This window comes from Botryllus schlosseri, chromosome 12 (genome assembly GCF_051294905.1).
Source record: "Botryllus schlosseri isolate E-star chromosome 12, Bs_hap1, whole genome shotgun sequence".
In the NCBI taxonomy this organism is placed as follows: Eukaryota; Metazoa; Chordata; class Ascidiacea; order Stolidobranchia; family Styelidae; genus Botryllus; species Botryllus schlosseri.
In genome coordinates, this window is record NC_137247.1 from 10099285 (window position 1) to 10113110 (window position 13826).

The following is a 13826-nucleotide window of genomic DNA, read 5'->3' on the forward strand; positions in this document are numbered from 1 at the left end:
TTAGTTCCGTGATTAGTCTCTTTAATTGGAGGCTTGAAGCTAGCGTTGGGACCCCGAAAATCCCGATCCCGTGATTTGTAAACAACATTTTCCAAGGCTTACGTAGCGCCATACCTCTTATTTTGGTAATAAAGCAATGTCACAAACTCTGCTGATTGTCTAAAACAATTCACAACTATTTGATATTATAGTCAACTATGTCATAACAATAACTACACAATCACTTCCGTCGTAGTCTACGAATCATAACAGTGTAACTGAGTATCGGAAAGTCACAAGGACGGTGCTGTGGAGGTGAAATACAGGTCGAATAATAGCGAATTTCGAAGATGTCAATGCGAAGAGAAAATCACGTTTTGGCGAAACTGTTTGTTTTATAGATCTACATAAAAAGCCAAATGCACAAGACGTTTTGAAAGCTTCAATGTCTAGCACAAAGGGACTGATAACGCATTTAAGGTCCGTACAAATGATAGTAATTAAACCATGCATGATTCAATCGGACGCGTCAAAGAAAGATCAGCCAAAAATGAAAATGAGGAAGATCGATTCTTATAAAATAAATCGCATGAGCCTCGCCTCAATGAACTTCTTAACCAGTTAACTGCTGTGGACGGGTTAACATTTATTCAATTACCCAAAGTGAGTGAATTGGTCGGGCCTTCAAGACTTATGGCTATGACTTGTCAAAATGTCGCAAACGGGTTCGTGACTTGGTGATCGAGCACAGCAAATAAATCCGTAAGTGGGTGAAAGAAGAGCTTATGGCAATGAAACACAACATTGGACGTTTTCCGATCACGTTTGACGAATCAACTTTTACACGAAACAGGCGGTACATGAATTTAAACGCTCATTATCCGGGTGGCTGCGGTCGCTGGGTTTCATTCGTATTCACGGGAGCATGTTTCTGCGTCAATATTACAAGGAATAAATGTTGTGTGTGTACTGTGTAGCTTGTATATGTATTTTACTACTTTCTTAATCCCGGGAAATCTCGGGATTGAGAAGCGCAAATCCCGGGATTTCAAATTTGATCCCGAACCCTACTTGGAGCGCGAAATAGGAGTATAGGACAGTGTTTGTGTGTGCCTGCGAATTGAAAGTCATTCCTGCGCAAAGTGCGCATATTCGTTACTCTATAACAGTGGTTCTTAACCTTTTTTCCTCCAGCGCCCCCTTTCAAAGATTATCGTGCTCCAGCGCCCCCAACCTCGTATTGTAAGGAATGTAATAATGACAACGAGTACGAGGGAGGGCCGTAACAGCACTTCGTCAACCCCCCTATAACGATTGCCTTGCGCACCCATAGCGTGATAAACGAAACTTCTGAGGGCTTCGCCTCCAAGAACCCCGTAGCGTGATTTCGATGGTCAGAAAAGTTTAGGTGCCAAAATTTTCTATAATGCATGAATGAATAGGTGGTAATTACATATATATGTCGCTATAAACTTTTCATCCTCTCAGCCCACGTAATCAGATTTACCAGTAGCGCTGAGTTAGCTGTTGTATTGGAAAATAAAGGGCACGTAATTAATAATTAAACATATTCGGGCGTGCCCGTAGGTACAATTAATTCGTTACCAGGGCCGTAACAGCACTTCATCAGCCCCCCAAAAAACGTTGGTTTCGGGCCCCCCATAGGGTGATAAACCAAACTTCCGTGTGGCCTTCGGCTATCCGCTGTTTGCTGATACTGGTTATATCTACATTGGCAGTCCATTTACTGAGCCAGCTATTCTCGCCTAGACTTGGGTCTTGGGCCGACCGCCCCCCATCACGCTGTTCGCTTTTGCCATGAAATCAGCTGTGTAGCTACTGTTTAGCGAGCCAGTGCGAAGCGCGAAAATTTTCGATAATTCATGATAAAATCGGTCAATAAGATCGGGAATTGCATATATATTGCTGTCAATTTCTTGGTTGGTGAGTGTGCGCAGACTCGTCAAAACGTAGAGGGAACATTGTGAGGTGTCTTTGAAACTGTAGGGCCCGTTACTAATAATTAAACATATTCGGGCGGGTGGACCCGTTGGTATGAGTTCGTTGCATGATGTTATTTCGTGACCTCCTGTCTGCTATATCAAAAAATATAGAATCGCCCAACAGGGATACCTCCCAACAGGGATGTTCTAGATATCCCTGTCGCCCAATCGTACTAAACTAAAAGATACACACGATTTCAAATTGGTATTTCTTCACTGGCATATAATTTTTTCCTGCCAGTTGGAATTCGTCTTCTGAGGTTCAGATTGCCAAGACAGGAACATTAAGGATATTTCCTACTACCACATCATCTACTGCGAAGCCATTTTTCTCCAGCGCCCCCATATCGCCCCCTGAGCCCAGCGCCCCCCCCCCATATCGTCCCCTGAGCGTTTCCGCCCCCTTCAAAATCGCCAGCGCCCCTTGTGGGGCGCTGGAGGCAAGGTTAAGAACCACTGCTCTATAACAAGGCTTTGCCAACTTTTATCGGGAAAAGCAACAATGCAGCTCAAACGTCGTTATAATTAGCAAACAATTGTCGCGGTGTCAAAACAATTGTCGCGATGTCAGACTTGGAACCCCATTGTGGTGTACGCGAGTTGAGAAATTACTGATTAGATGCGCGCTTTCTCGTTTGCTATATGTAGGCTACTAATTCTTGTCTGCTTTATACACTCGTATTCCCTCGGTGTCACTTGACTTGATTTGTTATTAATACTGCGCATTGTGCAGTGCAGCGCGTTGAATTACGTAGTCAAAAATTGATGTAACACGAGATTCTCGATGGCGCAAATTCTGAATTTATTCGATTAGTTTGAACGGAAACCTTCTATGTTCCTATAAACTTCATTGCTGGACGGACTCTATCGAGCGCAACCATATCGCGGATCGAATTTCAAACCTTTGGAATATGTATTTCTATTGATAAGGTCGCGGCATGCGCCCATACCGCTCTTACTTCAATAACACGTGGATAATTAAAAGCGCACCATTTTACGATCAAATTCGAGTGGCTGATCGGGGCCTACGTAGGCCGTAGGCTCCGGGCTGATATTAACCAGCGTGTTGTCGGCATAAAAACCCCAGGTGCGTAGCCAAGGAGTTTCTCATTTATAACTAGAAATCCCGTCATTTTGAAATGCCAATTCACTAATTCGCATTATCGATGGTACGTACTGCAAATTAGCGAGAATCATTCGTATGCGAAATGGGTCATGGATATCTCATGTGCAGTATCGTCGGTGGTTTGATTTAGCGCGTCCGCAGGCACGCCTGCTACCGTCCGCAGAAACACTTTCGCCAAACAGTAACAATCTCTGAGTGTAATATTGTTTGTGTTTGTGTATCTTACTTATGCCCGCGTCTTAACAAATTGTGCTCGTTGCCATTGCCGAATCTGGGTATTTAGGTATGACTTGCTCACCCTGTAATTGTAATTATTGCAGGTTTGCAGCAAATCTGCAGTTTCGTTATCAGCGCAACTTTGCCGGCCGATTGTACGGTCCGACAAAATTGATCACTACTATGTAGTTCGCACAGCGTACTGATGCTGATTTCAGCAGACTAATGATCCTTATTAGGTGTACAAATTCGACCTCGTCGTTAGAAACGTGGATTTCATCGCGCGCTCCGAGAAACACCATCTTCCATCGCGATTTGACAACCAAATATACGTCCACCTTCTACCAATGAAAGTGCATTATTTGCATCGATGAGGGCCGCAAGCCGCGTTTAAAATATTTCGTGGACCATTTTTGTGATACATATTCTCGGAGCGCAAAGTTGGACAGTGTTTTAATGTGTGTTCCAGGGCCTGCTAGTTGGAATTTATTCCAGTGCCCATAATAGTAATCCAACTATGCTTTCGGGAAATGCAGAAATGCAGTCAAAATCGATGTTTTAATCAGCAACCAATTGTCGCGATGCGAGCTACTCAATACTAAGTAAAAAGCCATTGTGTTGGCGGTAAGGGATATTGGCCGCGCGCGTTTGTAATCATATTTCTTATCTGTCTTTCGTGTTCCAGTCCAGAATTGTCGCGCTGTGGTACTGCTCAGTGCAGCGACAAATGACGAGTACGCGGCAATCAATGACCTAATTTCGCAATCATCTCAGCGGGAGATCGCGTCGCGTTGCATTGTGCGATGCGATATGCGTGCACTGCACACAGTGGTGACTTTTGGGGTGGGCGAGGTGGGCGGTCGCCCGGGGCCCGCCCTGGTCGAAGCCCCCCCTCCCCTATTTGGATTATGCGCTTTTTTTCAAGGATAATAGCGAATAAACATGGAAATCTGTGTACCAAGCAAGAACATGATTCCGTACAGATGTGTCAAACATCATCAAATCTCTTCATTTGTTAGAAAAGTCCCGTATCCCGATTAGAAAAGTCCCGTATCCCGATCATCGTAACTTCTCTGCATGCTGTAGAATTACCTAGTTTTGTATGTAGTCTATCCTTGCACGCATGCAATAATAAATAGAATATGGCCGAATCCAGCATCTGGCCAAACCTTGCCGTGGTGAAAGATAGAGAATAATAACAGATGCGAAAGGGGGGTCTGGGGGGCGTAGCCCCCCCCCCCAGAAGTTACGGTTAAATACTTATGTGGGTGCCCCCTGACGGTAAAATACTTATGTGGGTGCCCCCTGCTAAGTCTCGCTCAGCCCCACCCCCATTCGTAGGGCCACCACTGCGTGAATCTCGCTAATTGGTCACGGCCTCGTGTAACACTGATAATACGACTTGTTGAATTGCAACTGAATATTAGCGTCAGAATGGTCATTTCAAAAGGACGGGGTTTTGCGTTTCAGAAGTAGGGGGTTTCGACACCCCCCTGGATACGCGCCTGTCGCCAGCCCATGCAAAAATAAAAGTCGGCACCTATGACTTTGACCACGGCACCTATGACTTTGACCACCTTTGGTGCAGAGTGCAGACATTTTGTGAGTCTATTGTTGCAGTGGACACGACCTTGTCCCGCGATAGGCCAAGGCGACGACGAACACTGTGGTAAAAATGAAGCAGAAAGACATTAAATTTAATAGGTGGCGATGTGACTGAAAATTTCTTATGTCTCTAGCTGAGCTGTTGTAAAGTACTTTGAACTTACCTGTGCGAAGTGAGAGACTCAGCGTGTCTTCGTCACGTTACAGGTCGGTTACGGGGACATGACGCCTACGACTATTCTTGGAAGAGTCATCGGTGGAATGTGTGCCGTCGTGGGTGTGATATGCATCTCGTTGCCGATTCCCATTATAGCTTCCAATTTCGAAACTCTCTATCAGCGGCAGCGTAATGAAGATAAGGGGATCGGTTATATCGACACGCGGCATGCCCCAGAAGACGGAGATGTTGCACCACAACAAGAAGGGGGGGCGGATGATGATTGCATAGAGGTTGCGGAGGAATCTGACGCATATGATGAGGATGGACTTTCCGTAAGATTGATTAAGGACCACGGATCCTTGAGACCAGTCGTCCGTTATAAGCCTCCGATGTCGTGTTCTCCCAATATTCAAACCGAAATGGCAACCGAATCGGAAGTAGCGATGTCAGCTGACTTGAAAGCCGGTGGCATGGCACGGGACGCGTCTGACGAGGGTGAACATTTCGATAAATTAAGTAAGCACCCCGAATGTGACAAGGCACGGCAGAGGGGCAGAGAATCAAACGACGCAACGGTGGTTGAAATGGAAGTTGGAGGAGAAATATTTGCATACCCGGGATCCAGAGGTTTCATGTGTCCTACGAACGGTCGCAGAGTGGCAACTCCATTGACATGTCCAAGTGGATCACAGTGGCATCGATTCAAAAGCAAGGATTCCAATAAAAACACCAACAGCAATAATAACAATAACAACAGCAATAATAACAATAACTACAAAAGTATCATACGCGATGAAAGCAATATCGCCAACACTTGCGACAGACGGCGAATCTCTGGACCGCTGCGGGGAAAGGAAAATAAAGAAGTGTCAAGACTTGAAAGCGAGTTGTGTGCCTATTTTCCCGAAGTCTGCAACGGCGGCGTCCGTTTCAGTGATTACAAGATTGATTACGTAAAACGCGGGGATTACGGTAGCGCCGTCGCAGACAGCAATAAAATCGGGCTGCCGATCGATTCAGATTGGTGCCTTCGCGCTTACCACAAAGTGGCGGTAAGATGTCTCAATCGCGTGGCCGCTGAACTGTGGCATGGGACCATGCATGAACATGAGGGTTTGCATGCTTAGTGAAGAATTTGAAAAGCAACGTTGGAATAATGCTGATATTTTTTCTAACATAGCTCATTCCACAAACGTTTCTGGTATTGGCTATGATTACTTGAGACTTTGTCAGTTGGATTGTGATGACACTGTTTTGGGGGGGATTCGCTCGTTCACGCCGATTTTGTTACCCTGCGAGTCCCTTACCCATGCTGTATCATCAGAATGTTATGTCTTGCGATTATTTTCATAATTTGACATGTCATTATGTCTAGAGTCATTGACTTTAGACTCCCCAGTTTAGTTGATAGTGATTTATGCTTTATTTTCGAATATCAATTCGTTGTGTGAAGTGATGATAATAAATTACCTACCACCTGATGTATCTGCGGTCTGCTAGGGAAATGAAGCGATCTGCGGAACATTTCAGCCTTAACCCGCGCTATGGTAAAAATGAAGATATTTAAGTTTCCCTGTACATCGGATCAAACGCCGTTTTATCATAGGGATGTGTAGCAAATATCTGGTGGATTAAGCCGACTGAGCGGCGCGCCTTGAACTGTTAAATGTAATATGATATTGCGTCCGGAAAATGCGCACTTAATTTGTGGTTTGGTGGCAGTGTTGGGATGACTCGAGTCACCTTTTTCGTATGACTTGACTTGACTCGAGTCGAGTCACTTTGCTAAAATGACTTGACTTGACTTGACTTGACTCGGCGTATCAGAAATGTGGACTGACTCGTGACTCGGAGCAAAACTAACGAGTCAATTTCAAGTGATCAAGTAATCGGTGTCGATAAAAATCTGTATCTTGCAGATGTTTGGATTGTTCGCGAGACGCTGGTATTACCCATGAGAGCGACCAATCATTCAATGATCGTGCGATTTACTGAGCCTCAATTGTTCTCTCACAAATAAATTGGCCGCAAACGAAATGATCAAAACTTACGGCTTACGTTGTCGTAAACTAGTAGTAAAGTAATTGAATGGCAAAATGTCTATTTCTGTTCTCACCTTAACCAAATCTCTTGTTTTATTGAAATTGAATTCGAATATAGTTTATATAGTCCTAGTCCCCAACCATTGGCGCAGGCTCGAATTGTATCATATGAATTCGTAAATGGGTAATGTATTGCGTCTTATCAATTCGTTCTCTATTCTCTAATTCTCTAATTGGGCTGGTAACTATCAACTGAGTCTATGCAATTACTTACGTAGTTTACCAGCCCTACATATATGTGAGCGATACAGCGCCTTCTTGCGTTTATATCTGAGTCTATATTCGTTTAGCGGTTCAGAATCAATGACCACTCCATACGTAGGCTATTTCAGACAGCTAGCAAAATCCAATAACGTAATCATGCCCCATACTTTGAAAAGGCAACTTGACTTGAATTGTGACTCGACTCGTGACTTGTCTTGACTTGACTCCAAAAATCGAGTGACTTGGCTTGACTCTCGTAAAAATTCTCTCGTAAAAAACTCTCTCGTAAAAGTAATGATCACTCCATATACGGCCGTAAACCAAACTTTACGCTGATTGGTCGAGAGACAATGGCCATGGATACGGCGCAACAGCGGAGGACGCTTCATTTACGTAAGCCTAGTTGACACTAAAATGTACTCCTATGGTAGGGTTACCATATTTCAGCAACTCAAATTCCGGACACTCTTTAGCGCCCACTGGTGCATTTCAAAATTAGTCATGACGTCACAATAGCAAAGCTTTGCTCATAGACCAGAGGTGGTCACGATCCGGTTCAGGAGTATCTGACTGTGTGTGTTTTATAATCAGCGTAAAGTTTGGTTTACGGCCGTAAGTTGTGTATGGGGTGTGAAACTGCCATTCGCCCTGAATTAAACGTTCGGACGTCCACGAAACGCAATCTTCGATTGCTGGTAAAATTTGAATTTTACCGGAAAATTTGTACTAACGATTGAAACATAAGTCGCGATATTATGACTAATATTAAACTATTCAAAGTAAACACCATAAACATTTCATATCTCGCGCATGCCTCGCAGTTTTGACAGAAAGTAGTGCGAGGACATGGTCAGGTGATTTCAAATTCACTGGTTCAGTAAATATCGTGTGAGGTCGATTCGCAAAGAATGGCTATGGGTCGTTCCAGTTGAACGCTTCATATACTCGCTGGTCACTGATTGTGATCAGTAATATAATAATTTATTTATTTCTAATGCAATGAAATTGATGGTCTCCATTTGAATATTAAGATTATGGGATAACCTTTTTTATCCGGTTTGTCGCGGTTGGCCTTGGATTTTCAATTCATTACTGCACAATGGCTTCATTGCGAAATAGCTTGAATGAATATTGGCAACGAAAACGACCGCAAAACATGGGATGGTGATATCAGCGATATCAGCGTGTGTAGAGCTTGATTGGTCTATATCAGGGGTCGGAAAACTTTTTTGTCCAAAGAGCCATATTGGTCCTATTTTTCCATTTTAACTCCCAACGAGCCATAAATGCCAATCGACTGTTCCGTCACAATTGAAAGTTCGTGACGTCATGGTAGCACTAATTCGAACTCTCTACATGGAATTCGACGTTTGCGGCACATTTTCTCTGTAAAAACTGGTATTTATTGGTCAAAAATATAGCTCGAAACGAGAGGTAAGGCACAGACGGGCCAAGCCTCCCTATTGATAACGCAATTCATCGTAAATTGCTTTTAATTTATTATAACTGATATTATTCGAATGTCACACTGATTACGAAAATCTAAATACTGATCGACTTCTCAATTCTTAATGTATATTCGGCGGTAACATAACGTTGTGCCACACGCATACATTTCATCGGCGGTACTGCAGAGCTACTTACCAATCAAGAAGGTGGATAGCTATGGCGTTGTTCGTAATTCGAGTTTGTAATTGTAGATGTCACGTCCACGGAAGTTCATATCGTGCCGTAAAACAGAAAGGCAATGTGTATTTCAAAACTGCGTTGTGATATGGGCGTCGCCATATCTTCTATGCTCTTTGATTAATCAACGTATCGCACTATCCAAGATTTCGAGTCGGGTACACAGAATTCGCGAGTGATATTGGTCGCCGGCGCGACAGCAACTTAAATTTGAGGATTATGAAAATAGGGGCTCTCTGAGCCTCTAAACCTCTAAACCTGAAGACGTCATTGTCTTTACCTCTCAAAGACATGTTTATATTGCCACGAAAATAATTATTCTGGCCGTTATGAAAATTTACTAACAGGACGTTGCAATATTGATTAATTCAGTACAAAAATAAATATTTGGCGAAGAGCCACATCTTATACCAAAAAGAGCCATATATGGCTACCACTGGCTATATCGATCTATATCACCTGTGGTGCGCAATTGATGCATATCTTTTCAAGTAAAAATTACAATTTTTCACAAATGATTAACGTAATATTTCCTGATGTAAGAAATATCTTCATCGAATGCATAGATAAATACTTCATGCGTCGCTCGACTCTGTTGCACCACTCCTAGATCAGCTTGAGAAGTAGAAATAATTGCGATTGCGACCATCGCATTAATTTTCCCTGGTGTGCGTGTTAAGGGTGGATTAGCTCGTGGGCCGCATTTGTATCGAAAGTTCCGGGTCGACTTATTTGCTAATACGCCCATGTTGGTAATCCTATATACTTTTCGAGTAAAGTTGAGTTATCCGAAAATTTGTTGTTACGCAACAAAATGATATAGGACCTCGAGGTGGTACGCTGTAGGAAAATGGTTGAGAACCACCGGTCTACAATGTACAATGTTGATATCGTAAAAACTGGACAACCGCTTTTCGCGCGAATTACAATATGGAAAAAGTTATGAAATGGGTCTACCCAGGTAGAATTGGATTGATTCTAGTCTTTACTCTGCTAATGAATTGAAAGTTAGGACTAATTTTCCCCAACCCATTTTGATGTATGTACAGAAAGCATTTACTAAAATGTGGCCCGCAACTGTACACAAGCTATAGCTGACAATTGACATTATAATACCCCTGCTGTAGTTGTCTATGTCATTTTAAGCCTGATCATGTGATTTGCGTACTGCAGATGATGATGTTGAAGCAGCGAAAAGGCAGATTCCACGTTGAAATTGCTCCAGTTTTTTAGGAAAACGAGGTTGAAACGACCCCTTTACGCCCAGCAATATTCTAAATCCAAAAACCCTATGTAAAGCTTAATAAGCCCAGATTTTGGTAAACTAACGAAATAGGTAGGGTTACCAAAAGAATTCTTTGGGGTTACCATATTTTGGAAATCTGAAGAGAACACTTTTTGGAAATTTTCAGACTTATAATGCTGGAGTAAAAACGGGAAATATGGAATTTATATGACTGTTTTCGATGGTTGACTAAAAGAAGGTCATTTTTCTGGCTCATGTCCCGAAAAGCCCGCCGGATCGTCATTGAGCACTGATTACCTATATCTCAGTCCCATTTCCGCGTACATTTAACAAAAATTTCAAAAGAGGACAAATTCTCAAAAAGTATGACATTTAGGCGTCCTCTGAGGACACTTTAAAAAAAGAGGACAAATCAACTTAAAAGAGAACGTATGCTAATCCTAAAAATAGGGCCCTGTGGATATACGCAGTTCACGCAGCTCACGCAGATCACGCAGGTATCACGTATGTATCACTCTTCCACGTTGTTCTGGTGCTCAGGTATCAAGTCTGGAGTGTTTTGGGGGATGTGTTCAAGTTTGTTTAGTAATCAGTAGGGCAATTTTTTTTTGACCTAAAAAACGGAAGATTTTGACCTAAAAAATCTAAATTTTGACCTTTTTTGACCTAAAAAAACAGAAACTTGACCAAATTTTGACCTCACGTATGCAAATTAGGTGTTTTCGCATATAATGTTAAAATTGTACTACTTATCTTCATTTCTGGTTGGAACTGTCTGTCCTTACAAAGTAGATTGGCCTGAAAAAACGTTTTTGGCTCAAAAACTGACAGATTTTTACATGAAAAACTAGTATTTTAACGAAATCTGGCCCTATGAAGAATTCCAGTAGTTACATTACGTATTCTGGTGGAAATAATTAAAATTTGTTGTAGTACAACGAAAGATCCTTTCCTACATTCTCGGGTAGAAAGTGTCTGTCCTTACTACGTAGCTTGCTAAGAACGGAGAAAGAACGTTCAACAGCAGCATTTGTTGGCTGACAACACTCAAGTTGTGTGCACACTGCTGGTGACAAACCGTGTTGCTTCATTCTGACAATGTTGTCTATATCAGTGGTTCTCAACCTTTTTCGCCTCGCGGACCGGTAAAATTTCAAAGAATGTCTGGCGGACCGGTGAACTGTCAAAATTAAAATGAAGCCAAAATGTGAAGTATGCAACCGTTTTTGGCAATTATATGATGCTAGAGAGTGACATTTAGAGGGTTTTGATCGTATTTAATAATATTCATGATGGCATCTATGTGATTTTATGGTAGTGAGTCTGCCAAGTCGAGGTAAAATTGCCTTGTCCAGGTAAACGTGCTACCGCTGAGAGTCGTTTACATTCTTTCGCGACAAAGGTCGTGGGTTTAAACGGCCATGCCAACTCAATACCGACCGACAATATCAAGAATAGAAGCGTATCGGAGTCGAACCAAGCACCTTGTCGTGCTACCTTGCTCATTGCCCACTGCCATCAGACTCAGGCTACTCCGGCAACTGCGACTACAGTGCGTGTCGCAAGAAAACACATTACAGCAGCTATACCGGCCATTCACAAATCCGGGCCCAAAAAGCACTTCGTCAGCCCACCCCAAAAAACGCTGGTCTTGGGGCCCCCACAGGGCGATAATCCAAACTTCCGGGGGCTTCGCCCCAAGACCCTACACTTGGGTTGATGTTTTCACCTGTACTTGTGATCACATCCATTCTACTGAGCGTAAGCAGATAGTTTACGTAGCTTATCGCGACAATGGCGACAATTTTCGATCATTCACGACTGAAGCGCTTTTCTCGCGGTCGAATTTTAGGCCTAAATTTTGGAGTCCCATATGTTAACCTAAACTTCATTATGTGTGGATACGTCGTGGTGCGGCAATGACTGACTCCGAAATGCCTATAAATCATGCGTATTTCTCGGAGAAGGGCACCTAATAAGCAAGACATTTAGGGACACTAAATCGTGCAAAGCCCGAAAAGAAATTGAAAAATGTTGGGAAAAGTTTCAAATAAAACGCTATGATTTATATTCATTTGTGAAATAATTTGGGGCCGTTTTCAAGCTCGGCCCCTCTCCAATTGGGCGGTTTAGGGTGCCCCAGTTACGGTCCTGCACAAAATAAATGAATCGAAATCCAATGATCAAACTGCGCTGCTTAGCGATGAGTGAGCTCGTATCTGTTCTGTATTTGTCGCTCGCATGTCGTCAAATGAAACGTATTGTACTTTAAGTCAAATCGAACATGTTTCAAGCCCTAATGTTACCTCACGAAGTTTTGATTCAGTTTAAAATTAGATGTTTTATTTATTTTATCAAAGGACAAGCCTTCAACATTGCATCTTGAAATTAAAGTATAAAATTGTAATATTCCTCGCGGACCGGCAGGAATGTTGTCGCGGACCGGCACCGGTCCGCGGACCGGCGGTTGAGAACCACTGGTCTATATCACAATTTTTCAGCTTGCGCTTCTTGATATAAGAACCATGCAATGTCCAAGCAGTCTTGCTTCAGCTAGGATATTGCGGTACGTTGACCATAAAACCATGTCACTATTTGTTTCATTTGACCATTTATGATTCACAATGAGCAGACGATGGTCCGTTTACAACGGTAGGCCTATAAAGTAGGCTACAAGCTGTAAAATATCAAGTGATAAGTTCACCGACAGCGCAAAATCTACGATACAAACGAAATGCAGAGGTCAAAAAATGTTTGACTTTGTAAACAATTTTGACAAATTTTGACCTAACGCTACAATTTTAACCTAATTTTGACTTTTTTTGACATGTCAAAATTTTGCCCTAGTAATCAGGTGTCTCGCAGGTGAATCTCCAGCACTTAGGTATCGAACTCTGAAGTCGACCTCGGACGGACTCGAACCCGTGTGTCTGCGGTGTGTTCACGCTAGTTGTCATGTCTTGTGTATATATTTGTCGCCGATTTTTAAATTCGTTGAATTTACATTTTGCCAGATGGTTTGAAGCGGCTGAAGGAGACACTTTGCTCGAGTGAGCTGACGACCTGGACTAGCATCGAACAGGCGGCCTTGGAAGCAAAATCTATACTGCTACCGGTAGTGGTGACTTCCAACATTTGGAACGCAGATCCCAAGCGGCGAAAGTTCATATGTGATCCTTGATGAAAGAGCGAAAAGGAAGCGAATGTGAAGGACGGGATTTCGTATCTCAATTCCCAAATACATCAAGTTGAACGCTTGTCCATTAATTAAAGAAATAACACCTCAATGTCGTCATAGTCAATTCATGGTCTACTTTGAACGCACGTCAAAGATGCGAATTTTCGGACAGATAATATGGAGTTTGCGTTTGCGCAGCTGTTCTCAGATTAGTTGATATCATTATTGACGTAGTGGAATAATTAGCTACTATATAATTTATTTGCTGTTCATAAATATAATTGGCAACCTTCGTTGCGAGTTACTTTCAAAGAGTAAGCT

At 42.7% G+C, this 13826-nt stretch overlaps 1 long non-coding RNA gene across 1 annotated transcript; it reads left to right on the plus strand.

The window, feature by feature from the left end:
* Nucleotides 1–10777: 10777 nt before the first annotated feature.
* On the plus strand, nt 10778–13585 carry LOC145452271 (uncharacterized). The gene is made up of 2 exons (XR_013919276.1): nt 10778–10867; nt 13193–13585. It is a non-coding gene; the product is annotated as an uncharacterized LOC145452271 (long non-coding RNA).
* Nucleotides 13586–13826: the final 241 nt, after the last annotated feature.